The sequence below is a fragment of the Gallus gallus genome, chromosome 5 (genome assembly GCF_016699485.2).
Source record: "Gallus gallus isolate bGalGal1 chromosome 5, bGalGal1.mat.broiler.GRCg7b, whole genome shotgun sequence".
NCBI classification, from domain to species: domain Eukaryota; kingdom Metazoa; phylum Chordata; class Aves; order Galliformes; family Phasianidae; genus Gallus; species Gallus gallus.
The window spans coordinates 13,159,992-13,177,911 of record NC_052536.1 but is presented as its reverse complement, the minus strand read 5'-3'; the positions used below and the strand labels follow the sequence as shown (position 1 = coordinate 13,177,911).

The window sequence follows — 17,920 nt, the reverse complement described above, 5'->3', positions numbered from 1 at the left end:
CAACCTCCTTCTCTCCTGCCACTTCTCTCCACTTTTTCCACAGCTTTCCAGAGATTCTTCCCAATCACTGTCACTCCTACTTAGCCCACTCCAAATGGGCAGCTCTACTTCCGTGTGTGGTAACAAGGGGAGAGATCACTCACCTCCCAGAGGGTGATGAGAATGTTGGTCTCTGTCATCCTTCCATTTCAGTGCTTTTTAGACACTAATTAGTGTTTTGGACTGTATTCAGGATGCGATGAGCCTTTCAAGCACATCTTGTGAAAATAGACCTGGTCAAGTCATAACTTGACCTCAGTTAACGTCTTCAAGTGTAATGGTTGGATTAAGAGAGTAGGTGTATGGTATTCATATGCTCTCAGACCTAACAGTAGTAAGAATTCTCCTTCATACCAGCAGGCTGATCAGCAGACTGAGACACACCCTGATTTAATCACTATTTGATTCTTCCGCCCACGTAAGGAGTACACTTGAATATGCAGGTGAAATGATTAAATATAGTAGTACTGCTGACTTAACATCAACAGCAATGAGCCAGTCACAAAGTCTGCCCTCCTATAGCTTAATTGCCAGTTGGAGCAAATCCATTGGTTCTTGGTTTATATATTTTAGAGGATGTTTTCACGTGGAGGAAAGAAAACTGCACTAATTACCCATGCAGGTAATTGGCACAGGATGAGATGGCAATCCCAGTGAAAACTGTTAGTCAGAAAAACAGAGGGCTCACTGAAATGATGCAAATGAGGAACAAGGGAGAAGGTGCAACAGAGATGAACACATTGAACTTCACTCGAGCAGGAGCATTCAGCTTTGAATGATCCCATTGGGATACAATTGGCTTAGCTGTAGGAAAGAACCCTAAGGGTTTCAAGCAAAAATGAGCAATGCTGTTCTTGCAAGAGGGAGAAATGTCATATAGAACAGTATCAGCAGGAGAGCCTGCGAGAAATGTGAAGTCACTCGGTGCATCAGAACGGCTTCAACTGCAATACTCTGGTTGCTTTGGGGTGCTAGATTTCAGGGGTATTATGGAATAGCTGGAGAAGGTCTGAGCAGGAATAAGAATAGATACAGGCAAAAAAGAAAAAAAAAAAAAAAAAAGAGAAAGTTTGAGCAAGTTAGAATTGTGTGACCAATAGGATAATGTATAGGAGACTACTGTGGAGGGATATGGAAAGTTCAGCAGCCTACCACTGCAAAACGTTTATGGGAAAGATGTGTTCCTTAAACAACTGTAGGTAGGATTGCAAGTAAGGCTGAAGGGAAGAATGGTTACATGGCTGTCCAGGGATAGCTGCTACATTTACAAAAATATTTACTTGGAAAGGATGAAAACACTTCTTCCAGTGGTTCGGAGCTAGTAAAGCCCTTAACTGTGATATCTCTATTTCATAACTCAAAGAACTTAACCTTAGCCTGCTTGTCACTGCAACCCTAAGAGCTGCACATGTAACTGCAGGTCTGATCATCAAGATGCATCTATGCTTATGTAACTTTAATAACTGAGATGTTCCTATTGACTTCAGTGCAAGTACTCACTCAAGGAAAAATTGCATCAGTGAGCTTACTGGGTGAAGGTCAGCAGAATAGTAACACGATTATTTCTTCCCAGTAGTAGCCATATTTCCATTTCTATTTTGAACTGAAGCATAACAAATATGCAGAACAAAGTAGAAATCAAGAGTGAATGCAGTGGAGATGGGGATGCAGGAGAAGACGTTGATTTGAATATCAGAGGAAAAGAATAGATTATAAATATATAAAGTGTGAGAACTTCTTAGAGAATTTTTTAGGGAAAATAAATGCATATATATTCAAGAGACTGTTATATGTGTACATGCAATCATATACGTTAGCTAGCTTCTATTTACATTACAGCTTTAGAAAACGTTTCTTGGGAATTAGCCCTTCAAGTTCTGGTAACAATGCAGAAAGTGTTTCTGCATCACAGCCTATAAAAGAGAATCATCTACCATTATTGCCAAAGAATTGCTAAATCATTAAGACCTAGGAATGGTCCTTCCTGTGCAATGGAACTGGGCCAGATAACCTACGGATGTTCATTCCGACCATTCAGTGATTCTATGAAATACACCAGCAAAATCTGTGACCGGCTGTCCTGTGGATGGGACAAGCACACAGAAAATAACCTACAAGTTTCTCCGTACATTTGACTAGAACAGAGATACAGAGCCTGTAGTGGAGGGTTGACAGCACCTTTGGAATCAGTTCGCTAGTTGTAGATTTTGAGTTCTTAGACACAGGAACAGACCAGAGGAAACAATAGAAGTAAGTAACTTAAAGTCACATGAAGAAGTGAAGCACAGAAGTGGGCTAGTAAAATATGAGTTGGTTGGTAGGCTGGTTTTTCAGATATATTTATATGAACTGGCCCCATTAGGAGGTTTCAGAAACATCAGTGTTAGTTTCCTTACTAGAAAGTCAAAGAGCGTTATCTCAAGTAACTACTCCATATTGCACATGTACATGGTTAATCACAAGAAAATATCTCAGGAAGAAAAGAATTGTTTTAAAAAAATAAACAGTATCAAGCTATAGAGACATGTTTGGGAGGGCAGCCTTGTTAAAACAATGCCTATGTTGGCTCAGTAATATCTGCTAGAGTGTACCTCTCAAGCCTATCCCTTCTTGTAACTACCAAAACACAAGGATGTGAGGCAAATAAAATATTTGCAGGAGTTTTCTCATTGGTTTCCTGGAACGTGACCTGTGCTTCAATAGAATGTGCAAAATGCTAATACAAATATAGGTACTTTGTCCTTTTGGTTTCTTTCTCTATGTGCTTAACACAGTGAAGAGCACCAGAGGCTATTTGAATAATATACTTTTAGTGAGTTTGCAGAAATTTGCATACAAATGTCAGCCAGTGAATTTCATAGAAGTGGTTTTATCCTGGGGTTGGGACCTGAGAGGGTGGAGGGGTAATAAAAGGGAAATGAAGAGGTCAGGGAAGTAGATAATGGAAGGATCGGGTGGAGTTGATTAGAAAGAACGCACATCAATACTGCTCAATTAACATAAAGCAACTGACTGTCCTTACATAGTACACTGTATATGGCATTGTGGGGAGTTTGACATCAGCTTCACATCCTCTTGGCACTTCACTGCACTGTTCCCACAGCGTGGCACGCCACTTTGTAGCTGTGCCAGCGCAGCTCTTTGTGTGGGCTTTCACTCAGAAAGAATTTGTTTTTGCCAGGTCATTTTTCTGCAAAATCAGTTCACTAACATGGTATACAGCATGGCACGCAGGCTCCTGAAAATGATGTGTTGTGAAACTGCAGCCAGAGTTAATGCTTGGAGAAACTGTAAGAACATGAGAATGGACCCAATTCAAAACAAACGCATCAGGAAGGGCAGTATTCAGATAAGGCAGGCATAACCATACTTGAAAAACTTATCTGAAGCTGGCTTGTACGTGGACACGTGAAAAATGGCTGATATTGAAAGCAAACAGCACTCTTGTACTACTGAAAGCAGAAGGACTAGAAAATAAAAGGGTCACCACTCAGGAACAGGAAAGGCTGTCTGTCTTCTGTGGCTTTGCTCACATCAACAACTGCTTCTCATTCCTTACATCTTTAGTATGTTAAACTTGTAGAATGTACAAAAATTCACAGACCTGTTTCTCACAGGGCCAACACCTGACCCACAAAGTCAACCTTTAGCAATAAGCTAAAGTCTTTTACGAACTCCACTTTACAACTGGGCTAGAATAACCTTTGTCTCCTTTGTCATGATTGTCATGAGTACGGTATATCTGTGTAATTTCATGTCTGCAGCCACTCCTCCTGCTTTGAAAAGTGCAGTTATTATAGGTAGGGAAAAGAACTCACAGGAAAATGAAATCTTCATCTTGTTTCCCTGTGGGACTGCTTTAGTCTCCTATTTATAAGAGTTTGCTCTGTGCTTTCAGGCAAATTCTGTGAGCTCAAAATGGGAGTGTATTCAAAACAATCTCTTTTGCATAAGCCATATGCAAGTTGTACTGTGAGAAACTCAAGCCTTAGGAGAAGAATTTATTCTGTTTTGTTTCTTAAATACAGCAAAACTGCAGGCAAAATTTCCTTTAATGTTTTGAGTTTGGTGCACTGTGTAAAACTGGTTTGGGTAACATTGAGGTTATTAAACTGCAAGGCACAGAAGAAAGTGTCTGATGGTAGATGCAAAAGGTTGACCTGGATTGTTAAGGATGGCTTCAGTGTACAGGAAAAAGAGAAACCTTACATTTGGGGTACTTGATAACAGTCCTTGCCTGCAGATAGACAAGAGGTGTGTGCTGGTAGGCACGGCGATTCCAGCTCTGTCAAACTTGTTCTGTATCAAAAGCCCCCGTTCCTTCCTCATATGCATATGCTTTCCCTATGTCTGTAACAGTTCTGCTGGGAGATGTATTCACAGCAGTATTCAGTTATAAGAAACAAGTAGACCTTCAATTACAATGAAATCTGTGCCTGACAGAAGCATGTAGTGTAGTAAAGAAACAGAATAACTGATGCTTTCCTTCCCTTGATGATTATAAACATCCAAAGTGTTGCCTTGCTCCTTTTTTTTTCTGCTTGCAATGTCTGTTCTATTAACATGAAACTTGGAGTTGAACGACTTAAGAAGAATAGTTGTTATTAAAAAAAAAAAAACACCACACAATGAAAACAAAAGAAAAATCTTGTCCTCTCTATAGGTTTGCTCCATAGCTGACTGAACCAATTTCTAAATCATAGATGAATTTTACTCTACTCAAACAGCTGTAAATGAGCAACTATAGGCTTCTTCTCTTAGGCGGCAGGTAGAGATTTTCTTTGTATTTCATGCAGGCCTGCTTACATTCCCAGTCAAACTAGCCAACATTGAGTGCCAAACTAGCCAAACCATGAGTGCCTCTTGGTTATTCTATTCTATTCATCTTCAATTGCCAAACTTTCTGGGATTCCTAGATGTGTTAAACTGAATCTGTGCTATGAAGTTCAAATTTGCCAAAGGTGAGGATGACTTTCATTTATTGATTTAATTTTTTTTAGCTTACTGGGGGAACATGCTTTCCCACATGAAGAGTTAATAAAGAGTAAAACTAACCAACTCTGGCCTGTCAACATTCCTGTGTTCCCTGTGATCCTGTTTGAATGGAGTTAAATGACTTTCATCAGAAACCTTCAAATACTGAGGGTTTTTTCTACCTTGACTGCGCCAGCTATGTTCAGACAGCCGAGTCTGGTCTGAATGCAAAAGCAGAAGCAAGCAGCACAGCATACAGTTATGTTAGGCATATGGTCATGCCATAAGCTCAAAGAAGAACCTGGTAGAAGAATCCCTTTCAGCAGAAATCTATATTGCTGGAAAGCTAGTATGTTGTCTAAACAGCGTAGAGTACAAAACAGTAGAACATTGTTGAGGTCTAATTGCAGAACAACAAATACTGCAAGTTAGGTACTACTTGTGTAACAAAACCAAAGTACTGAACAGTAAACCAACTGCTGGGAAGTGATTTATAACATGGATGAAGAGCAACAACAAGGATTTGTGAAATTCCAGATATAGAAAATGTGACAGTTCTGCATATACTTCATATTCAAAGGATAGAAGGATAGAATGGCTATTTCATATCGCTGTTGATTACTCACAGGTGATGAAGAGGAAAGAAAATACAGACTAAGTAATGTTCTCTTTCTGGCTGATACACAAGCTTCCCTTCCATAACTTTAAGAGAACAGAATCTGCCTTTCTCTCCCAGGGAGACAGAATCACTCTAAAGGATAGGCATAAATACTAGCAATGCACATAACTCTTAGATAAATGTATATAGGCACTGTAGTACGGGCAGTGACCCTACCTGCTGGTTGTCCTTTGCAGCAGGCATGACTTCCCATCTGTAATGCTGAAGTTGCATGAAGTGACTGCTGTCACCAACGTTTTTTGATGCTGCTCTTTTCCTGTTTGGGAGGAGGAAGATATTAACATATACTACCTGGCACACCCATCCACCCGGACTTATGACAACAAAAGTAAACATTGCTAGAGTATAATGCTAACAGCTCTTCTCTGGGATGAAAATGAGCCCTGTTAAGCATGGAGATGCAAATAGTAAATATTTCTCTATGGCAGGAATGGGGCATAGAGTTATCAGAAGCAGGTGGTTAGCTGGAATAAACTTTGAATGTGAAGGTATTTTCTAAATCAGCTTTTTAGATGATGCAATAACACAGATGTTGGGTAATTGCACCAGTATTAACTCTTCATTCTCCTTGAAAAGAGCCACATGCCCAACGTCTCCTTCTCCGAGCTACAAGAAGACTTTAATAAACTTCCCAGAGCAGTCTGAGTGTTCTCTTAGTGATTTGGGTTTCCAAACAAATACTGTTGATTTATCTTCATCATCCTTAATAATGTATTCATTGAAGGGAATTATTCTGTATTTAGAGTATAGACGTTGCATCCCCATGCTTGCTTAGGTAAATCACCTGTGGGGTTTGCTGGATATGCAGCAGACCTCACTTGGTGTAAATGAGGGAAGCCCAGCTGGCTGCAGTGAAGTTAAGCTGCTTTGGACAACCCAAAGTTATACTTCATCTTTTCAACCTTTTCATGATCAGTCACATGTTTGTTGAAATGTTTTCCTGTCCTTCTCTATCAAAATAAGTGTTCTCAGTTCTACTTTTCTTTGTGCTGAGATTTTGGCTATTTCGGCATAAGTTGATCTATGTGATAAATATTCTGTGTCCTCAAAGCAGATCTGCTATCTTCACTGGCCTTAAATTCGCCTTTCTTCTGCAAGTCCGGATTCCTTTGTGCTTTGTTTTCTAAAGCTTTTAGAAAGTGTATCTCTGACATTCCTTATGGTTTGATTAGAATGTAAAATGACCTAAAGGCTGTCAGATATCTAAATTGTATCTGTTGAAGAAAGCAGCAAATTTTGTTTCCTTCATGGTGACCTGTATAATTATTCTGGATTGCTTTAAAATTTCCTTTGTAGGGAAATACTTTCGACTGCCTATCATTGTTTCTTAAATACGCCTAGAAATACGCTTATATTTCTAGGAAGATAATTATGTAGAATTCCATTATGCCACACTCTTGAAAAGTCTGACTGAAATTTCTATAAGCTTCTGAATGTGCTTTTTATACTGCAGATTCAGGACACCGTTTATTCTGTCCTTAACACTGGCTTCCTTGTTCTGCCTGTGCGTGTGGAATGACTTATTACCTGCAGCTCTTTGTCTTAAGTGGTAAAACTTCTGATTAAATGTTCACTGAGCTCAATTGTTTTCTAACCTGGCATTTGAGTTGATGGCTCCTCAACAGAATACCCTATTTCTTCCAGTACTTGAAGGGAGTGTATAAACAGGAGGGGAAACAGCTGTTTATACGAGGGTGGATAGTGATAGGACGAGGGGGAAAGGTCTTAAACTTAAAGGTCTCTTAAACGAGACAGGGGAGGTTTAGATTAGATATTAGGAGGAAGTTTTTCACACAGAGGGTGGTGACGCAGTGGAACAGGTTGCCCAAGGAGGCTGTGGATGCCCCATCCCTGGAGGCATTCAAGGCCAGGCTGGATGTGGCTCTGGGCAGCCTGGTCTGGTGGTTGGTGACCCTGCACATAGCAGGGGGTTGAAACTGGGTGATCATTGTGGTCCTTTTCAACCCAGGCCGTTCTATGATTATGATCTCTTCTCCTCCGCTTCTTAACCTCAGCTGCTGGTGTGCTGAAAGGTGATGTTTGTTTTGTTTCAGTGCACGGTGGTTTGCCTGTAACTTAAAAGCTCAGTTTTATCAAAGACAGTAAGGCAGTTGCTACATGTCTACTAAGTCAGGTTATGTCTATTTTTGTGCTTGTGCACTTGGTGGAGTTTCATGGCAAGGGCAACTGCAGGTAAGGGGAAATGTCTCTGTATGGCATTCTTAGCAGTTAAAGAGTTCAGAAAAGTCTGTGTTTCCATTCAAAACAGCATGAAGTCTCAATTTAAAATCCTAACGTTGTTCTATCTACACACCACAACATTCTATGGTGTTCCAGAGCATCCCCACCTTTGTACTGAGTAATCTGTTTCTCCTCTTCCCCTGCAAATCTGAATGCTTAAGGTGCAATAGCATTGATCATCACAACCACAGGGGAGGACAGTGCTATTATCTCATTGACAAGTGAGGAATCTCAGTTACAGATAGGAACAGTGACACATCAGAGGCCACACAGGAAGTCTGTGGGAGAACTGGGGGATGAACCCTCGATCAGTCAATCTCAAAGTTAGACAACAACTTTCCTCTTTGACACGGGGCTGCAAATACTTCCTTAAGCCCGGTATACCTACAGGAATATTGTTATCCTTTATAAGACGTTATTAGACTGCTAATCTGGGCAATATATCAAGTTAAAGTTCAGTTTCTGTTTATTTTTTTCTTTTGCATTGATGGTTCTTATCACGGAAGGGAGAGAACCTCTGCGATGTATTTGCAGTCGCTCTTGATTTTGTAATGGCATTTCTGTAAATTAATTCAGAGTTCTTCCTGGTTCTGTACTTTATGTTAGTTTGCACTGATAAATCAGTATTGGATGGTTGACGAAGTCCAGGTCTTTCCATCAAGCTACTAAGTTTATTGGTGGCTTATTAGATTATTAAAGGGAGAGACAGTAAGCTTACAAGCAGTGTAAGAAGATTAATTGTTGTTATGCGTTATCTATGGCACAATATAAAAAATGGACAGAGGGACTCTGCATTGAAAAGGCCGTATATCGATTACGCTTTATTTTGAAAGACTGTAAGTCAGTACAGAAAAATTGTTAGTGTCAGATCCCCAGCCGCATCAATTTACCATAACACAACTCAGTTTGTATCAGATAAGTGAACGAGTAGTGTTTTAGTTTTTTGTTGCACCAAGGTAAGTCACTGAATCACCTTGTCTATAGAGTATTAGAGCTTTTGTGTTCAGAAATAGGATTATTTCCTTGTGCTATTTCGTTCCCTTTCTTCTTTAGCTGGAAATCATAGAATCATCTGAGCTGGAAGGGGCCCTTAAAGGCCTTCTGGTCCAACTCCCATGCAGTGAGCAGAGACTCCTATGTTAGATCCAGTGCTCAGAGCCCCATCCAGCCTGGCTTTGGGTGTCTCCAGGATGGGGCATCCACCACCTCTGTGCAACCTGTGCCAGTGCTTCGCCACTCTTGCTGTAAAAAACTTCTTCCTTATATACAACCTAAACTTCTCTTCCTTTAGTTTGAAACCATTTCTTCTCGTCCTGTCACAACAGTGACCCTGCTGTGAGACTGTCCCCTTCTTTCTTCTTTATGCATTTAAAGGCTGCTCTCAGGTGTCCCCAGAGCCTTCTCTTCTCCGTACTGAGCAGCCCCAGCTCTCTCAGCCTGTCCTCATAGGAGAGGTGTTCCATCCTTTAGATCATTTCTGTGACCCCCTCTGGGTATGCCCCAACAGATCCATGTGTCTCCTACATACTGAGGACTCCACATCTGGATGCAGTACTCCAGGTGAGGCCTCAGTATCCTCCCTTGAGCATCAGTAACCTCCCTTGCCTTGCTGGCCAGGATATGTTTGGCTTTTTAGGTTGTGAGGGCACATGTAACACCTAAATGGCAGCAGCAACAGCATTCTTTGCTAATGTGGTTGTAATAAGACAACTTGTCCTGTTGAGGACCAGCTAGCTCTGCAGTAGAAACAGACACACGTGTCTGACAATTAAGATTAAATGGGTGCAGCTGGAAATGGGAACAGTGGTACAGTAAGTAAAGGTCTTCTCAGGTGAAAGAGAAGCTAGAAGCTCCTCTGAGCAGAAAAGGGGAAATCTAGGGAAGTGGCTTTCATGGACAGTGTTCCTTTACCAGGTGTGGGTAAAAAATAACAGCAACCAGGTATTAGGTTTTCAGGCTTTGAAGATGCTTCTGGGATCTTGAGATGAGCAGCTCTAGATCTTGTTATTGCACTACAGGAGAGACTGGGTTAGCAGTGCAAAGCAGCACTGTTTGAGATGTCATCTTTGCACAACTATATTCTTGTAGATCTACAATTCTACTTACCTCTCAAGGCATTTTAACTACCACAGCATATTCTAGCCTACACTGCTCACGGAGATTGCCTGTTAGCTGCATAGGTACCTCTAATATAAAGATTCATACATCTCTGTCTGCAAACTTTGGCCTTTTATCGTTTCTTTGGCCCATGAATAGTTTTGTTGAGGCTCTAAAAAATGCTGGCTTAATCTACAGAGGGTATCTCAACTTTACTTTAGAAAGATACATACACCTAAAGCAAGATTGCGGGTCAGGTTCTTCAATCAACTGTCCTACCTGAACTGAACAGATGCTCAAGTAGAAGGCTTTTACTGTGTCAAAGAACATTCTGATCTTAGGGTACTACCTCTACTTGTCTTACAACGGGCCTGTAAAAGAAAAGAGAAAGGTGGGGTAGAAATATATGTATATATCTGGTCTTGCTTACTTAAGGAAGCAATTTACGTATATATATATATATGTATGTATGGCTTACTTGATTAATATATATTGTTTCAGCCACTAGGGGGACCTCCAGGAATAGAGTATTCAAACAAATTTGCTACGGCTGTTTCTAACAAATAAGGTTATCTGCTTTCCAAAGGCTCGCTACTTAGCAGTGAAGTTATGCTTTGCTCTCTCGTGGGGTGCAGGGCACATATAGTTATGCCAGAAAGGACTATGATTTGGATGCATGGCAGATGTCCTGTAAGTTTCTCAGCATAGCTCTTAACTCATTTTGAATGTGATAGCAGCTAAATAGCCTAACTAACAAATGTTGGCACCTCAGCGTGCATGTACTTACTAAAAAGTAGCTATGCACCACTTGGATCAGTAAATCTGTAATTACCAATTTATGTGGGAGATGAGAAGGGTACTCTTAGATTCCCTTTTACACTTTGGCAGAGTATAAAGAAGTTGAGGTGTAATTCACACATACAATTCTGGGGCTCTGCAGAGCACAAATGCAGCAAGCTTTGTTTTATCCTTCTATGTGAAATGCTGTTAATGTAAGCAGCCGTGCTCCCCAGACATTGAAAATGATGACCCAAATACAATAACTGCAATTAACCCAATTACAAAAGGTCAAGGATGGCACTAGAATTTGGCATGAAATCACAAGTGTGGAAAAGGTCAAGAGAACTTTTGCAAGACCTTGTATTATGCTACGTTGCATTGTTTAGCTTTGCATGTTAGAATGGTACCAGAGAAACAAAATCTTTTATTTTACAAGACTAAAGCAACCTGAAATTCCAGTTTGGCAGAGTTGACTGTTGCATAGGTTTCTGGTGGCCTATCCACTGAGTTTTATAGTTTCAATTTCATCTGCATGGAGGGGTTACTGGCTGTGGTGCAGCTGTGGGGGTGGAGAGATTGCTGGTAACTTGTGCATTATTCTCTGATGTTGCTTTGTTTGAGACATTTGAAAGCTGCTTGGTGAACTGCAGTTCGGAAAAGCTTTGTTTCTGCAATAAAAGTAGCATTATAATCCTCACATTGTATGTGTATAACCTTCCACTAAGTTATCTAGCGAACTGCCTGCTGTTAATCAATCGCAGCTGTGCTTAGCTGGAAGTTGGATGACTGCTGACGTCAAAAGTGGGCTGCCAAGTGGGCTCTGCTGAATAATGATTGTGCGTCCCCTGTCATTCCATATGTGTGACATAGAATATTCCATGTTAAAGGTTAAAATGTTTGCAAGCAGGAAGTGTTCCTTGATCGGGAAGAGATTTAGTGATAACTACTGATTTCTTTACTTGCTTCAGCTGCTAAAAGTGAAATTGCCTGAAATATCAGAACAATATGAACAGCGGTTCCCCCATAAGGACCTATGAAGTTAGGATTTTGTGGGGATACAAGAACTTCAGAAACTCAGTTAATTTACTTGGAGCTAATTAAGCAGTGTCACTTGCTCCTGATGGTCCTCTTTCACCCGATAAAGAGAAGGTTTAGGACTAGTCCAAGGAGGAGAATTTTCTTGTGATGCAAGACGATGACGTAAGGATTTCTTCATTAGAGTACTGACATGAGTCACTTTGACCTCATATACCTCTGCGATGTAGGAATACGCACGCTGCATCCTGTAAGACATCATGTGAGCAATCAGATTCCTGCTGGTCTCACGTGCTTGTGAAATTATAACATACCCCGTGTGCCTCAGTGATGAAAACAAATGTTGCAGCGTTTCGTGTACATCTTTAGTTTTCTCTTTTGCAACGATTCTCAGAAGAATCCTTTTTCCATTATGAAACTGGCTGATTAATTAACCACACCATAGCGTTAGGGGATATGGGACACCAAAGGCAACCGCTGAAGCAGATTGGAGGGAGAAAAAGAATATATGCACATATGCACACAAGTTGTCCAGCACTCAGGAATAATGAAAGAGACCTCCTCAAGGTATCCCCTTTTTATTTTACCAGGCTTTGACAAGCCTCACAAGTTCTATTTTTCCTGCCAACACTGTTCTTATTGAAGATCTCAAGTAGATTGAGAGCAAGATGTGAGGGGGGCATTAGTAAACACAGAAGTGGTATAGACCAGTTAAGCATTTAAACACGTGCAATGACTGAATACGTGAAAAGAAAAGAAGTGGGCTGTGTGCCATCACTGTAAACGTATGCTCAGACTGTTTCTTGGAACTGTTTTAGGAAAACCTGAACACTGGTAGATGGTAACATTCTCTCCCAGAACAGCCCTGATGTACTTTAATGAAAAAAAAACCTATGAAACAATGTAAATAGAGGTTATAAAGTAGACATAACCATGCAGCAAGATAGCATTCAAACAGATAATGCTAATCAGGATTGTCAACTGCAGGACTAGATAGTCTCCAGACTCCAGGTATCTGGTGTGTGCTAGTATCTTCTGCTGCATTACTTCTCTCTACTGACCAGGCTCCTAAACTCACTGCACTCAGTTAAAAATAACCCAGCACCAAAGAGGGAAGGAGGGAGAATTAACAGCCAGATTAAACTTGCTGAATAGAAAATTATCTGCTGTTTTCTATCTGTAACGTTTGTTTGGAGACTGGTACAACAGTAGACTGCACCTTTTAAAGTGTCTTTTCTGACAGCTAGTCTTTTTATGAAGTCATTCGTTAATGTGGATTCTGATGTATGGCTGATTAACTTTCAATTTTTAGGATTTTTTTTTTAGGTTTTCCTACTTTGCTCATTCATACCAAGAAGAAGTTTTCAGTTTTTTTCTTTCCAAATCCTGTTCTATATGTAAGCAGTGAATTTGCCACTGAGACCAATTTGGTGTTTCAAAAGAGGCAGGCAAACTGTACAATTTATATGGAATGATTTGGGGAGAGTATGGTCTGGGATGTGGTTTGCCCATCAGCTGAGCTGCTAATGCTTAAAGATGAACATCTGCATCTTTCTATGTAGCGCTCAGTTACCAGGACTGTACTGTGGTGCTTTTCAACTGATCGACACAGATAGCACTTTCCCTAGACGTTCTTACCCGGTGCTTCTGGATGGTGCCTGCTGTTTTTGTTGAATCAGAGAAAGCCTACGCTGCGCTGGTTAATGGATGCTTGTATTGCAGGTGGAATTATGACACACTAACTGGATCTTCCTTTTCAAGGAAGCTGGAATAAATTCACTTGAAGGAAAAAGTGAACTTACTAACCATACAGCAAGGTGACCACGAGGCACTAGTGGGGAAGGATAAAACCATCATTGCACTTGATTGTGTTTTTATCTTAACGCTTAGGTTCTGGGGGCATCCTGCAGTTTCAGATTATTTTTGCCATTTGGATCTGGAACTTCTACTGGAGTGCTATCAAAGTTGTTTGACTAGCAATGCCTTTCATCAGGAAACATCTGCTGTATGCACACCTAAGTATGAATGCACTTGAGAGACTTTGCTTCAGTTTAAAGCCTAAAGTTAAGCGGCATGGAGGTGCACTACTGATGTATTAATTGATCATGGTCAATTTAAATGATGGGAAATAAGGTTGCTGAGGCATCCAAAGAAAGGTGCGTGTAGGTACACTGAAAATTGTTCTTAATTATAATCTGTTGAATGAATGAAAGCTTATGGCTGAGCTATGGTTTTTCCAAGTTCTCAGAAATGAAGTAAACATGGTTTTAAACTGAGACAGGGGAGGTTTAGGTTAGACTGTAGGAGGAAGTTTTTCACACAGAGGGTGGTGACATGCTGGAACAGGTTGCCCAAGGAGGCTGTGGATGCCCCATCCCTGCAGGTATTCAAGGCCAGGCTGGATGTGGCTCTGGGCAGCCTGGTCTGGTGGTTGGTGACCCTGCACATAGCAGGGAGTTGAAACTGGGTGATCATTGTGGTCCTTTTCAACCCAGGCCATTCTATGATTCTATATGATTCTACGATCATAAGCACTTGCTCAGCATGTTACTGTGCTTTCAAGCTTTTCTTTGTGTCAGAGGTCTAGATGCTTGTGCTTTGCAGCTCTTGACAGGAGTGTTTTTAAGTAAGGCATGCCTCTGTGAGCAGACTTTTTTAAACTAACATAGAGAATATTACAAAATATGTTGTTATACAGTCATTGCTGTATGGAAGTACTTAATCTAAGACTCCATTCTCAGTTCAGTACTGAGTTGTGTTTGATCTGTATCATCAGCTGTGGTTTTTAAAATGATCTTCTAACTGCTTAATAACTGGAAGGAATGGAATGCAACTTCCCTATTCTACCTGGGCACAAATGAGGGACTTTGTGTTTAAAACAAAACCAATCCGTACCCCAAAGTAATGCAATGGGTAAGCAAGATGATTTCCATGTCATTGGGAACCTGGTGCAAACTGTAATTGCAACCAAGTATTGAAGGCTTTTAGAATACAGAGAACACTCAGATGCTTACTGTTTGAGTTTTAGCTTCACGGAGAAGTAATCACATAAAAGATCAAGGTGTCTCTTTATTACTATCTGCACTATCCCTGCCTCGTAAACATACTGCAGTGATTTTACAGTATTCTTTTACACAGTGTGATGGCAGGCACAAAGGGAAGAGAGAACGCGCAGCGAGCGTAGCTAACCATGCATGGGTAATATTGGACGTAATTTAGTAGAGGATAACAGAAATAACAGCTACGGGGTGATACGAATGATACAGAGCTACTGTAGCCCATTGGGTATGTTTTCAGAAATGCCTCACTAGTCAGATTCTCATTTAGTTGTTAGAACTGGGAGCTCTGTCATCAGCACACTGGTGAACCACCATACGTCAATGACTCATGAGGGCAAGTGATTCCTAAGGGCAAAGTTATCATGGAATCACAGAATGGTTTGGGTTGGGAGGGACCTTTAAGATCATCTAGTTCCAATCCCTCTATTTAAAATAGTACTTGTAAACTGTGATACAGTGCATATTTTGATTACTATTCATCTTGCTAGAGTTTTATAAATACTCGCAGTAGACTACATTATTATTGTTCAAAGACATATTTCAGTGTAGCGGTTCCACCTTAATATTTAAAACCCATATCCTCCTTAACCAGCATACTTTCCGAGTCCCTTCACTATCAAAGCCTTTGCTATCTTGCTATTTTAGCACTCATCTACCGCCTCTTCCCATTCTTAGCTCTTCCACTGCATACTTTCTAGATATATATATTTTTTCTCCATTCTTCCACTTAAGTAATTCTGTCATTTCATATAACGAACGTGATTAACATCAAGACATGGGTACTCAGTGAGGGAGAAGAACAAGAAGTGCCATTACTGCGTTGAGGAACTCATCTTAAAAACACTGCAGATTACAATACAGCTTTGTTAACTTATTATGTATCAAAAATAATTATTCTCTAGAGCCTTACCGCAAATCAGTCATCTATTTGACGCTCGTATTTAAGCATGCAATCAATTTCAGGAATGCCAGACAGACATTTTATCACTCAGTAAAATGAACTAGCTAGGAATCATCTAACACCTATTTTCAGTGTGTATAGATCAACGTCACCATCCATCAAGAACAAGTTGAATAAAGCTGGGTTGTATGGATTCCCCGACTCTGGGGAAAAGTGGTTTAACTATTGCCTACATACTCATTTTAAAAGGTTTCATTTTGAACCTTCCTTTATTTCTGGCGATTATTGGGTAAATTAAATCAACTCTCTAGAGGCCCAAAATAAAACATTATAAAAGGATCTGGGAGCTGAAAAAGAAAATAGTGGGCAGTGGGCATTCACATGTTTTGCAGTGAGAAAATTATTGAAGTAAACTTTGTTTGGAAGTTTCTTATAGAACAGAGGATAAAATGTTATTGATAATTTTCTTTCCTTCATAGCTATTTAAAGTACACAGTGCTTCTCTACGTTTCCTTTTAAAAGAAAAACGTACGTTGCAAAAAACATCAATTTTCCTATCTTCAGATATATTGGATTTTCTCTTCTCTTGTCAGTCAGCAGATGTGGCTCTGGGCAGCCTGGTCTGGTGGTTGGCGACCCTGCACATAGCAGGGGGTTGAAACTGGGTGATCATTGTGGTCCTTTTCAACCCAGGCCATTCTATGATTCCATGAATATCATGCCACGGTATTTTAAAAGATTTTGAAAGCAGTTTTCAAAGAACAGCGTAATCTACTTAAACACGGCCTCTTGTTTTGCCAAACGCTGTGAACTGTTTTTGTTCCTAGCTCTAGGATAAAGGTCTTGGATAATCCAGACAAAATATCAGTCTTTAACGTGGAACGCTTACATAAAGAAATGCATTTGTTAACTTTAATATCAAGACTTTATCAGGCCAGTCCTCAAACACTGAGAGCCTTCAAGGGTAGCAGTGACGTTTTCTTCCATTAGTCTATTTTTTTTTCTCAGACTTACTGCCAGCAGCAGTAATTGCTTTGTGACTGTCTTCTAATATCTTCTAAGCAAATGACTAAACAACACGACTTGAAGATTCACATGTTTCTTTTGAGTGCCAAATACATTACAGTCCGTGCTGAGCAAACTCACTGTGTGCATCACAGCACGTGGCTTTCCTCTGTGGTCAGTACAGACAGGGTGTCTTTACCAAGAAGTAGAGCTTTTTTTCTGAACCACCGATATGATCTTTGATTTGTTCCCGAGTGAAAGCTCGAATGCTTCTTCTACATGGGTGCCAGACTGTAGAAATGGACAAAAGTGCAGGCAAGAGATGGAAAAGTCCTTATTCAAGGGCACCTGTTGGGCTGGGCTTGGCTCCCTACATCCCATGGCCAAGGTTCAAGCACAGGAATCATCCCTGACCTTGGAGGCTCATCCTCCTGCTCAGGCATTACGGACACTAAAAAGCTGTGCAGGTCACTGGATGTGGGAAAGATAGATACAGGTTACAACCAAGTAGATTTTCCTTATGTGATTTCTATGCAGAACCTGCTTTCTAAAATGCTTAATGCGTACCTGACTTCACAATTCCCCAGGCCAGAGAAAGCTGCAATTTGGCTCTGTTTTGACCAGATGCAGGAAAAGTTTCCTCTGTCATGCTGTTCTTACTCTTACTTCGTCCTTCTTGTTCTGATGGTGGGAGAAAAGCTTTTTGTTGGTTTAAGGACGAATTTTGCAAATTCTCCTAGCATTTCTTTTTGCATTCCTAACAAGGGGTTCGGATTCTTCATGTCTATAAATGAGTACTTTATAAGAGCCTACAGTCTCACTTATTTACACTAGCAAAGGAACTTGCCCAGTTCAACTACCATACGTGCAGCTTGACATTTGAATGGAACTGCAATTAGCAGGGTTATTTGTGTTTAACTTTATTTAGCACCTTATCTTCCTGCAACATTCTTGTCCCCGTACCAGCATCAACCGTGAACTCAACACAGCTCTTACTCGTTCTATTCTATTCTGGGTTAGAAAAAATGCCCAACAGATCCAAAAGAGAAACCAAACAAACCAAAACACAAACCAGCAGCACTCCAGATCAAAGGAAGAAGGTTCCCTTTA

General features: G+C 40.5%; 1 protein-coding gene across 3 annotated transcripts in view; it reads right to left on the bottom strand.

The window, feature by feature from the left end:
- The window catches only part of TRPM5 (transient receptor potential cation channel, subfamily M, member 5), a 47,229-nt gene extending 41,279 nt beyond the window's left edge, over window positions 1-5,950 (bottom strand). For all 3 annotated transcript variants that reach the window (XM_003641321.6, XM_040701651.2, XM_046942043.1), the window contains exon 1: window positions 5,849-5,950. The gene's annotated coding sequence lies outside the window, so the exon portion shown is untranslated. The remainder of the gene's footprint in view (window positions 1-5,848) is intronic.
- Between the last annotated feature and the right edge of the window lie 11,970 nt (window positions 5,951-17,920).